This window comes from Olea europaea, chromosome 12 (genome assembly GCF_002742605.1).
Source record: "Olea europaea var. sylvestris chromosome 12, O_europaea_v1, whole genome shotgun sequence".
Classification (NCBI taxonomy): Eukaryota; Viridiplantae; Streptophyta; class Magnoliopsida; order Lamiales; family Oleaceae; genus Olea; species Olea europaea.
In genome coordinates, this window is record NC_036248.1 from 17,273,586 (window position 1) to 17,286,828 (window position 13,243).

Here is a 13,243-nt window from a genome sequence, read left to right on the forward strand (position 1 = left end):
ACCCCCCCCCCCCCCCCCGCGGGCGCACAACAAGAAAATGAATTTCCCAATTTGATGGAAAACAAGTCACGTGTCATGAAAAATGGAAATTCTATTGCCTAGAAAATGTTACCTATCAAACAAGGCAAATGAAAGGAAAATAGAATTTACATTCCCTTTTCCATGGAAAAGGGAGTTATCAAACACAACCTAATAGCCTGTGGGTGAATGAAGGGAATTTGTCTAATTAGTTTCCAATACTGCATGCACAATGTCAAAAATTTTGTAACATGAGTCTTACATCTGAAAAGTCGGGAGACAGACGTTGGAGAAATACCTTTTATTATGTTGTTCACGAGTGAGGGGTTGTACGCTCTAGTGTACAAGTAGAATTTCCCAAATCAATGGTACGAGCTTTTAAATGAAAGGACAGCAATTGGAGGCGTGATAGCAAAAACCCATTAGGGATATGTATGTTTTTTTTTACATTTTATGAAGGCTAAATATATTTACATAAATATATTACAGTTTTTAATAACTAAACTACATTTTAATTTTATAAAATATTCATAATATTTGCAAATTTTAATATATATGTCTCGAACTTTTTTCATCGCAATCTTATTCTCAAAGTAACATAAATTGTTTCAAATTATGATTTCTCTTCAAAATTTTCTATAAGATAGAGTAACAAGATTCAAGCGTCCATTGAATTTTTAAATAAGTAAAATAAATGCAAAAATACAAATAAATATTTGACTCTTAATTTAAAATATGTTAACAATAATTTTGGACAAAAACAATGATTAATGATAAGATTTTCCAATTAATGAAATGTTAAAAATAAGAATGTGATGAAAAGTTTAATAATGAATAAAGGTTAATGATAATTAATATAATTAAATTATATTGCATTTATAAGAAAAATGTGGTGTGGATGAAAGATCAAGAAAAAATGGAGTCAGCAGGAACAACTTCAAGGTTTGATTAAGGGTTTTTGATTAGTCACTAGATAGATTAGGAATTCCTTGTATTTAGAAAAAACAAACTGATTATTTACTTTTATTAGAGCTTATACTTTGCCTCGAAAATGTTACTAGTAAGTGTGTACAGAAGTAAGCCACGGATGTAAGTTTTTTCATGTTCCTACTTTACTTGTAAACATATTTTTATTTAGAGAAGGTCAAATCCTCCATTTAATATTTTTAATATTTTGATAAGACCTAAAAAATCCTATCAAGCTTAAACGGATTTCAACAAAAATAAATAAACTAATTAATATATTCAATACCATTAGTTATGATGAATTGCAAATTTAAATAATACTTGAAATATTAAGGCGACAATAGGTTTTGTTTACTAACTACACTGCTTTGAGCTCGACATGATTCAAATGACTGTTTTTTCGTTGAAGGCTTCAACTCCGCTGGTGATTGGTTTTCGTTGTAAACACTATTGGGCGAAAATTCTTTGATCCATTACCTCACTTGAAAAAAGAGAGCAACATCTTGTTCAAGTATTGACAATATTTCAAAGTCAGATGAACAGTTAAAATTATAGATAGATAAATAAATATGAATTGTGAATAAGTGAATAATACTTATTGATCATTCAAATGCATATATAAAAGTGACTTAGAGTTTTTATAAACATGAATCAAACATGTACTCATAACAACCATCATTGAATAATTTGTAAGTAGTTTGAGTATTCTTTTATAAATTGATAAGAATATTAAGAAATTTCTAAAAAAATAAAAATAGTTTTTCTTAAAACACTTTAAAGGGGGAAAACATGTTATAAAAAACCAATTCATAAAAGAAATTCTATTATTTTCAAATAAAGTATAAGAATTCAAATGTTGGTCAGCTTAACATGAGAGTCACACTGGAAACTTGCATGCCAATTATTGAATCTAATTGAACGATTTTGTCAATGTTAGGTTTGAAAGAATTGAACGATTTAATATTTGTAAACTGTCAAACGGTTCAATTTGTCTTTTGGGAGGACCCCTCCAACCAAATTTTCCTTCAAATTATTTTTCTTATATTAATTTTCTGATCGAGACTTTTACTGCAAGAACATCAGCTACCTTACAAATTTTGTATAATAAGTCCACACTTTAGACAATTGTAACGTTCAATATTGACATGTGTAAAAAGTATTGCCACGACTCATCTCTAGAATGATATGTTAAACCAACAATATAGAAATATAAAGAGAGAAAATAAAAAGGAGGCTAGGGTTTATTGATTGTTCGAATGAAATGAAAATACAAGAAAATAATGCTTTAAGTAGTAATATAAGAAAAATGACTAATCTACCCTTGAGATAAAATAAAACTAATATATTTAACATCTCCCCTCAAACTCATGATGCTTGTGCAAGAAGCATTGAGAGTTTGCTAAACAAAAAACGAAATCTTGAAAGAGAGTGTGACTTTGTAAATACGTCAGCAATCTGCATGGTGGAAGGAACAAAAGGTAATGTGATAGTGCTAAGCTGATGATGATGTTGAATAACATGACAATCAATCTCAATATGTTTGGTTCTCTCATGGAATACCGAATTGCGCACAATTTGAATTGCACTCTTATTGTCACAATACAATGGAGTAGGTTGGCCAAGAAGTACACCCATATCTGCAAGCAACCAACGTAACCAAACTATCTCACAAGTAGTGGAAGCCATAGCACGATACTCAGCTTATGTAGAAGATCTAGAAACAATATCTTGCTTTTTGCTCTTCTAAGAGATAAGAGAATCTCCAAGAAAGATACAAAAGCCAGTGGTAGATCGACGATCCATAGGATTACTAGCCCAATATGCATCAGAATATGCTCGCAATTCTAGTGATGAAGTAGATGAAAGAAACAGGCTTTGAAATTGAGTGCCACGAAGATACCTCAAAATGTGAAGATCGGCAGCCCAATGAACTGTAGTGGGCGAAGTAACGAACTGACTAACTATGTGAACTGCATGTGCAATATCTGGACGAGTGATGGTGAGATAAACCAAGCTACCAACAACAATACGATATAAACTAGGATCAGATAATGGAGGGCCATCAGAAGAAGCATATCGAGCATTAAGCTCAAGAGGTGTATCAACAGTCTTATTATCCGTAAGATGAGCATCCTCAAATATATCTGCTATGTACTTGGACTGAGAAAGAAGATAACATATCGGAGAAGATGCAACTTCAATACCTAGAAAGTAACAAAGTGGACCCAAATCTTTCATTGCAAAGCAAAGAGCTAACTCTAACTTTAGTGCTGCAATGCCGTCAATATCATCACCGGTAATAATCGTGTCGTCAACATATAAAGAAAGTAAAACACGATCGACAGCTGTACATCTATAAAATAAAGCTAAATCATGATGGCTAGGATGGAAACCAAGTGAAGTAATCACAGTGGAGAACTTCTCAAACCAAGCTCGAGGTGTCTATTTGAGACCGTAGAGAGCTTTTCAAAGTTTGCAAACTTCACCAGGTTGATGAGAAACACCAGGAGGGGGATATTCCCGTAGATCTCCATTCAGGAATGCATTTTTAACATCCATCTGAGATATACTCCATCGACGAACAGAAGCAACTACAATAAAGGTGCGAACAGTAGTCATCTTTGCAACAGGTGCAAAAGTCTCCTCATAATCCATACCATACTCCTGAGAATATCCCTTTACAACTAATCGAGTTTTATATCTTTCAATGGATCCATCTGACTTGGTTTTGATCTTATAGACCCAACGAGAACCAATTGCTCTTTTTCCTGGTGGTAGAGATACTAAATCCCAAGTATGTGTCTGATGTAGAGAAGTAAGTTCCTCAGCCATAGCTTCCTGCCAAAGTAGATCACAAACTGCCTCTCTATAGGACAAAGGCGATGAACTGAAGCTAAGACATAAATGAAAGAACTAGAGTAACAAGAGTAAGCAAAGTCTGGTAATTGAGAGGACTTACGAGTACGCGTAGGATAACGAGGAGGAAGACCCCTAGTCTCAGGAAGTAATTGGGTAGCCATAGGAGGAAAGGGAACAACTAAAGTATTGGGAGCCAGAGTACCAGTATCTGTAGAACTATCAATGGGAACCGTGCAAGAGTCATGATCTGAAGTGTGAGTAGATGTGTTTGGAACAAGATGTGGGACAATTTCAGTATCAACAGCAAATGGATGAATGTGAATGAGATCAGACTTAATCATATTATGAGAACTAGCAGGAATAGTAAAGAAAGGTATATGTTCAAGGAAAATGACATGACGAGAAACATATAATTTTTTACTAACTGGATCAAAACAACTATATCCTTTTTGCCATGCACCATAACCTAAAAAGACACATATAACAGATCTAGAGGATAATTTACTACGCTCGACATGAGGTCGAAGGACAAAACAGGTAGAACCAAAGACACGTAAGCAAGAATAATCAGGAGCATGTCCATACAACTTCTCAAAAGGAGATAAGCCTAAATTATGTGAGGTTGGGATCTTATTAATCAAATAAGTAACAGTAAGAATTGCTTGTCCCCAGAATTCACTAGGGGTAGAAGTAGAGAGTAAAAGAGAGCGGGCTGTCTCAACAAGATGTCTATGTTTCCTTTCGGCAACACCATTTTGTTCGGGAGTATCTGTACAAGCGCGTTGGTGAATGGTTCCATCAGAAGCAAGCAAATCAGAAAAGGCATTAGAAGTATATTCTCCATCCAAATCACATCGAAAGCAATTGATAATATCAGAGTGTTGAGTTTTCACAAGTGCTCTAAATGTGCTGAAAATTCTAAAGAAATCAGAGCGGTGTTTCATAAGAAAAACCCAATGGTAACGAGTATAATCATCAATAAATGAAACATAATATTGTGAACCCCCTGTAGTGGTAACAGGGGAAGGTCCCCATACATCAGAATGAACAAGATCAAATGGGGCAACATAAATAGAAATACTTTTATTGAAAGGTAACGCGGAAAATTTTGCTAATTTGCATCCACTACAATCAGAAATATCATCTGCTTTCAAATTTCCTAATGCTCCTGTCAAAACTAAGAACTTTAAACAGGATGCTAAAACATGACCAAGACGAGAATGCCATAAATAAAAGATAGAAGATAAATGACTCAAACGAAAAGATGACAAATCAACAATAGAAGCTGCAATTTCTGGTACTTTAAGCTTATCCAAAACATAGAGTCCCCTTGCCTATGGTCGATCCCAATCAGCTTCTGAGACTACGGATCTTGCACGTAACAAGTAGAAGAAGAAAAAGAAACTAAATATCCAAATTCACATAATTGGCTAACAGAAACAAGATTCAAGGTTAGGCTAGGAATATGGTAGACTTTATTGAGAGATAAACAATGCGTATCAATGGAACCAACACTAGCTATAGGCATAGGTGTACCATCAGCAGTAACGACTGACTCAAAAGACTTAGGAGATAATGAAACAAGCGATGATAAATTAGGTGACATATGATGGGAAGCCCCAGAATCTAAGACCCATAAAGAGGATGATATACCTAAAAAACTAGTATATGATAAACCTATAGAAGAGGCAGACATTGCATGTGGAGGTGTTGCATTTGACTGTGATGCCAGAAACTTCTGAAATTACTCAAACATTAGTGGATCTACTGATGGTGCAGCAACTACAGTGTTAGGTTGAGGTGGTTGGTTTCCAAATTTCCATGGAGGAAGAACTTGTTGTTGATATTGTTGTTGGGGTCGATGTTGTTGCTGTCGTTGTTGAGGTTGCTGTTGTGTAGCTCTATTTAACAATAGAGGACATTGTCCCTTCCAGTGACCTTTATGCTTGCAGAAACGACATTCATCATGTCTAATATTTGAAGGCGATCTACTTTGATTATTGATACGTGACCTCTGAGGTGCTGCGAATACAGATGGAGTACTAGATGATGGAACAGTCCCCTTATCTGTGTGAGATTTAAGGCCTATCTCCTCAACCAACAATTCATTAACCACAGAGTCAAAAGAAGGAAGAGGACTGCGATGCAAGATTGTCCCACGAAGTCCCTCAAAATCATCACGTAAAGCCATCAAAAATTGAACCAGTTGTTGTTCTTCCCGTCGGGCGATATAAGGTTCAAATGCTTGTAATTCTGCAGATTCTTTGAGTGCCAATTGATCCCATAAATCTGTCATAGCAGAATAAGATTTTGGAATACTTATACTTTTCTGTCGAAGAGCGCAAATATCCATCTCTAACTGATACTGTTTTGCAAAATTAGACTGCGTGTACAGTCTAGATAAGTGCTCCCAAACATCCTTAGCAGTATTATACTTAGCCAATTGTGTGCCTATTGACTAGACAACAGAATTATTAATCCAAGTAATAATCTTCCAATTATCAGATTCCCAATTATCTACCAACTCCACATAATTAACGACCTTATCATTTTTTGGTTTAACAGAAGTGCCCAAAATATAACCCCACATCTTTTTGCCCTTCAAAAATTTTCTCATCACATACCTCCAAAAGCATAATTCTTCCCATTTAATTGCACACTAATAGATTGGAGAGAATCATCCCGACTTCCAGCCATTGCGAAATAAACCAATATGAAAAATACACAATATTGAGATGTGAAATCAAACCAAAATCAAACGAGAATTAAATAAACCAAAATCTTAATCAATGTCCAAATCCAAAATCCTTGTGCACATATTCCAATTCAAAGCAATTCTTAACTTTGTAATTATCCAACCAATTTAATGAAATACCAGATTCTGAAGCGAAATTTCAACTTTGAAATTATCCAACCAAAATAATTATCCCAATTTCCAACTCGTGCGGCAGATTCCAATTTCCCAACTCGGTGCGACAGCGTCCAAATTCAAATGTGTGCACAGAAAAATAAAATAAAATTCACCATCTCTTCCCAAAAATCGAATATGAAATAAAACATGATACTCCAAACAAACAATTTTCAGATGATTTTCATTCAAGAAATGACATGATTTTCAGATGGATGAGATATAAAATTCTTTAATAACAAATTTCATAAGATGGCGGCTCTGATACCATGTTAAACTAACAATATAGAAATATAGAGAGAAAAGCTAAAAAAGAGGCTAGGGTTTATTGATTATTCGAATGAAATGAAAATACAAGAAAATAAGGCTTCAAGTAGTAATGTAAGAAAAATGACTAATCTACCCTTGAGATAAAATAAAGTGGAAATTACACCAAACCTTACTTTAAGTATTCAACATTCTAAAATCAGATTGAAAGTTTGATATTTCAAAAATCAGATTTTTTTTATATTAATAATTTAATTTATAAACCAACCCTTACCCCCCCAATCCATCCCAAATCATTTTCCCCAAACCCGTTCTTTCTCTACATCTCCTCTCTATCGTTGCCGCCACTGCCGCCAACATGATTGTCATGATTGTCTCCGTCGCCGCCACCACAACCAGCAACAGCAAAAACCACCACCACAATTTGAAGCGACGAAGGCAGACAAACGAGGTTGGGAATTGCACCGCTCAAAACCCATCACCATCATCGTTGCGCAATGACAATGAACCATGCTACAAACGGTGAAGATGCGACTGTGCCATGTCGTTGCTTTGTTGGTGGAAGGAATGACGTTGCTTTGCCGATGGAAGGGATGATGGCTGCTACTAGGGAACTTTGTGTGTGGAAGAATGTTTTAGGGTTTTGATGTTTGGATCTGACTTTTAGTTTTTAGAATTTGGTATTTGGTTGGTGATGGTTGTGACATTAGCTGTGGTGCGAGGTGGTGGCGCTAAGGGTTTAGGTATGTTTTCCGACAATGAACTGGGTTGTTGAGACACTGTTTTTGGGGTAACTAGGTGGTTTCTTCATTCTCTCATTTACTTAGGATTTAGGTGTGTTTTCTGTTGGTAATTATTAGATTGATGATAACTGAGGCGATGGTGGTGGTGGTTTTGGATCTTTGGTTTAGGTGGTTTTTTTGGTTGGTGGTGGAGGTGGTTTTTAGGGTGTTTTTTTGTTGATGATAGTTTGAGCATTCGGTAGCAGTGGCATGGTGGTGGTTGTTGCGGTTGTGGTGGTGGTGTGGTATGAAAGTGTTTGTGACCTCGGGGGTTTTACGACCAACTATCGGGAAGTGGTGGTGGTTCTGATGACGACGGTGGTGGTGGTGGTGGTTCTGGAGGCAGCAGTGAGATGGTGGTCATAAGTGTTGATGGTGGTGGTGCAGTGGTGGTGGCTATAGAGTGGTGGTGTATGCGGTGCTATGACCTATAATTTTGATTCGTGATCGAAAAATATTCTGTGATCTATAATTTTTTGAATTTGTGATCAATGATATGATTTGTGACTTACAAAATTTTGATTTGTGACCTCGAACAAGTCTATGATCTATAAAATTTTTGGATTCGTGACCCAAAAATATTCTGTGACCTATAAATTCTTTGATTTGTGACCTCGAACAAATCTGTGACCTATAAAATTTTTGGATTCGTGACCCAAAAATATTCTGTGACCTATAAATTCTTTGATTTGTGACCTCGAACAAATCTGTGACCTATAAAATTTTTGGATTCGTAACCCAAAAATATTCTGCGAACTATAATTTTTTGAATTTGTGATCAATAATATGATCTGTGACTTATAAAATTTTGATTTGTGAACTCGAACAAATCAGTGACCTATAAAATTTTTAGATTCGTGATCCAAAAATATTATGTGACCTATAATTTTTTGAATTTGTGATCAATGATGTGATCTGTAATTTACAAAATTTTGATTTGTAACCTCGAACAAATATGTGATCTATAAAATTTTTGGATTTGTGACCCAAAAATATTCTGTGACCTATAAATTCTTTAATTTGTGACCGAAAAATAAGTTGTGACCAATAATATGATAAGTCGTGACTAAAAATTAATCCGTGACTAATTAATTTTTTAATTTGTGACCAACGAAAAAACTGTGACTTACAAAATTTTTGAATTGTGAACGTAAAAAAATTTGTGACATAAAATTTTTGATTTGTGACCAAAAAATAATAAGTAACTAATTATATTGTTAATTTGTGACCAAATTGTATAGATTCGTGACCTAAATATATTTAATTAATAAAATAATTAATTAACTGATTAAATTATAAATAATTTTTAATAAAAATCTGATTTTATAAATTTGAAACTTGTTTTCTTGTTTTTGAAATGTGCCATAATTAATTTCTTAGTTATGAAATTTTCTCTAAAATAAAACTAATATATCTAACATGATATAGTACAGTTCACACTTCTATATCAAGTCAAATCAGTTAGAGGAAAAAAAACACGAGATCTATAATAATCCATGGGGCCACCACCAAGCCAAATTCTATTATTCTAAAAAAAGGATAACCACTGAGGAGACTTGGCAAGTCATTCTACAACACACCACACTTGTGGAGTTGTGTCCGGCCAACCTAAGTCTTGACTATCGGACTAAGTTAACACAAATTTCTCAAATGAATTTGAGAATAGAAAAATGGGTGAAATTTCAACTTCCTACCCTTTGTAATGCAAATTGGCTAATGTAAGACCTCAAATTTTAAGAATTTAACTTGCATGTAATAACAAACAACATATTCTCCATCAAGAAAACATATAGGATACATGAAGTGATGCTTGTATTATTGCAGGGGGTCAAGAGTACTATCTCTATCTCTTCATGTTTACATTTGAATTAATGCATAAAAGTATATACACTAGACATCTGCCAAATAAGAAGGATTGGGAAATTTCATTACGAAAGTATAAATTAAAAATCATTGCTTAGCAGAAAGATAACAAATTTCCACTTTCTGACGAAATGCTAGATACAGAATCAGGCAAAGAAACAAACTGCTCTGTAGAAGGCCTTATCTTTGGGACTCACTTAAGCAAAGGCAGGCAATCTCGAGAACCCATAACATTTCATCAGCATTTTCTTTGTTATAAATAAATGGATCAAACACTTCGGTTTCCCTCTTTTCGTTTTTCATTCGAATCACCCAAGAGACCGAATCACGTCTGCTTTTCGGTTTGCACATGTCCATTGGCCATTCATTATCAATAACTTTTTGACTACTTGCACACATAATGATCGAGGACACAAGAGTAAACAATAAAAACAGTTCCGAGTCCAATTCCGATAGCCATTGCAATAATAGTGCCTTTTGGTATTCCTGATCTGTTCGCTGATAGATCAGGTACTTGATTGCCATTGGGACGAGGATAAGTACTGATGCTACCAAAAATCGTACCTGCTGATTTTCCGAGCTTGATGACTGGTGAGGAGCACGAACGTGATCTTTCGATACCTGAAACAAAGGCAACGAGGTGTGTTCTCGTCGCCCCTCCGATGCTTAAGTCAGAAAGGGAAATATATGCGTGAGGCTATGTGCTGAAGAACAATGTAAAACGTACCTGAATAATGGTTCAAGGTTCTGTATTTCTAGTGGCAAGTGACATTCTCCTAATTGGACTCAACTAGCTGGATGTCATCATCTGTTGGAGTCCTGAATGGTTGAGGAGTTGGTTGAATTCCAGAATTATACGTGAGATAGGATTCTTCTGGGAGTTAAGATTCCTAATTGCGTTGGAATTCTAAAGGGTTAACAATCGTCAGTAGCGAGGGAGAGCACATTCTCGAGGACTATGCCCGAGGTCATATGGTTGCAATACGCGAAGCAGCATGGAGCTGTGGTCGGGCACAGTGTCCCGAGGATGAACATGCTCGAGGACATCACATATGAATTTACAACTTTATCGAAACTAGTCCTCGGGATAATTGATCGGGGATATTGGAAAAATGTCACCATCAAGTACCATTCTCACCACAGAGATCTGGGTTCCCTTCAAAGCTTGAGTTTGAAAAGGTAAGGAACTGGCCTCCAGTAGGAATTGCTCCACGCAGTTTATTATAAGCAACACTGAACTCGGACAAAAAGCTGAGGTTAACTAAAGAAAGAGGTATCGTCCCATTCAGACTGTTATGGGATAAATCTAAAGTTTCTAAGTTTGTCATGCGGGAAAGTTCACTGGGGATGGACCCCGACAAATTGTTGCACTTCAGATCCAAAATATGTAATCCTTTCAGATTGCCAAACTCTGGCCAAATTGGTCCGGTGAAAATGTTATTACCAAGTTCCAAAGTAGGAGGAAAGCTTAAAATTTGTCTATACGATAAAGCTTCATGGCTGACGTTCTTTTTCAGGAAAAATGGGAAATCCACGGATGGATCCTTCAATGAGAAATTGCCAGAGATGAGGCTCTGTAGTCTAGTAAGTTCTTTTGGAATCTCCCCCGTAAAAGAGTTGTTTGATAAATCTAAGTAGAACATAAATTGGAAATTGCCGAACCAAGGTGGAATTGTACCCTCTATACGGTTCCAGGACAAATCCAGCAGTCGCAAATTCGTACACCCACTCAACCACTGAGGAATTGTACCCGTCAGTCTGTAGTTGGCAATAAGAAGAGCCTCGAGCCTAGTAAACTGTAGCCTAGAAAAAGTTGGCATTGCTTCATCTCGAAAATTCAAAGAAAGAACCAGAGTGGTCAATTTTCTACAATGCTGTAAAATTTCAAGAGCAGCTGTAAGATTGGAAATACTGGAGTTTGAGAGGGAAGGTGAGAAAGACTCTGAAAATTCTTGAAGCTTTCTGGGATTTGCCCAGCGAAGTTGAACTTCGCAAAATTTAAAGTCTTTAGTCGTGGGCAGGAAGATAAGTTATCGGGAATCTTCCCACTGAACCGATTGGTAGACAAATCAAGCGAAACAAGACTAGTCATTGCCGAACAATTAAGCTCAATCATATCGCTCAAGGAATTATTTCTCAAACTAAGTGACGCGATAGTAGGGGAATTTGCCAATGTTTGTGGTATTTTACCAGTGAAACTATTGGACTCAGCTGAAAAATAATTCAACTTTCCAAATCTATGAAAAACATCTGGCAAATTTCCTGAAACCCCATTTAAAGATATATCCACGCGAACAAGATTAGAGAGGTTACCAAATAGGCCACTAAGCTGTCCAGAAAATCGATTCTCCTGAAGAGACAAATTTGCTAATTTTGGCAGCCAAAACAGATTTTCAGGTAAACCACCAGAGAGTAAATTGGAACTAAGGCAGAGATCCTCCAATGAAGTACAATTCCCTATTCCAGGAGGCAGATTTCCACTCAAGTTATTGAATCCCAAATTCAAAACCGAAAGCCGGGTTGAGTTGCTACAAATGCCCACAGGAACTGGACCCTGAATCGCATTCTCAGAAATGTTTAGAACTCTGATTGAAGGAAGGTTTATGCTATTTGGAAACAGGCCATCGATTTCATTGTAGGCCAAGTCCAAGATTTCTAACTTTGGCAAATGTAACAGTGAAAGAGGAATAAACCCTTTGAGGAAATTGTGCGAGAGATTAAGGGTTTTCAGTTGCTCCAAATTGCCTAAAGATTCATGGATGCTTCCACGAAGCTTTTTTTTCCCAAGCTCCAATTTAACAACCCTACCAGAATTGAAGGAATCATTAACACCACTAGATGAAGAAGAATTGCAAGTGATTCCTACCCAATTACAGCAATTAGATGAAGATGAGTTGAAGTCCCATCCTTCAATACCTAACTCCAGCCTACTGACGAAACCCTCCAATGCTTTCAAATCATTCGGGTTGCAAGTCAAGTTCTGCGAGTTTAGAACCACAGCTTGCACAGAAAACCCAACAAAGATTACGATTAGATAGAACTTTAACATACCCATCTCTTGAAAAAACAAAAAAAGGAAAAACACAAAAAACCACCTGAAATCAAGATTTTCTATTTCCCATTTTTGCTTAAGAGCATGCAACAAAAGAACTGGACACTTATTCAGAAAAAGGAAAATGTACAGGCCAAAAAATTGATGAAGCTTTTGACTTGAGAACCTCTCTCCCTTGGGTCCAAATGAGGCTGCTGAAGATTTTTCTCTGCATAGGCATGAGAATTCTAGAGAGAGAGAATAAAGGTGGCAATAAATGAAATTGGGAACTGTATAGCCATTTATTTTGACAGCTGGGAGATTTTTCTAAATGACCTGCCACTATTCATTTTTGGTAAAATGTCTATAATACCCTTAATGAAATGATTTGTCATGTTTTGCACAAGATATCCTTAATTTATTGGAATAGTTCTAAAATTCCTCTATTTCTCTCATTTCGGGTTTTAATATATAGTTTCATCCTTTGATCTAATAAATTAGCATAATCTGTAATATAATTGCCATGTAATTCACTAAGATTATCATATT

The 13,243-nt window shown here is 35.8% G+C and overlaps 1 pseudogene; it reads right to left on the reverse strand.

Annotated features, from left to right (window-relative positions):
* Nucleotides 1-9,595: 9,595 nt before the first annotated feature.
* On the reverse strand, nt 9,596-12,938 carry LOC111405924 (annotated as a pseudogene).
* Between the last annotated feature and the right edge of the window lie 305 nt (nt 12,939-13,243).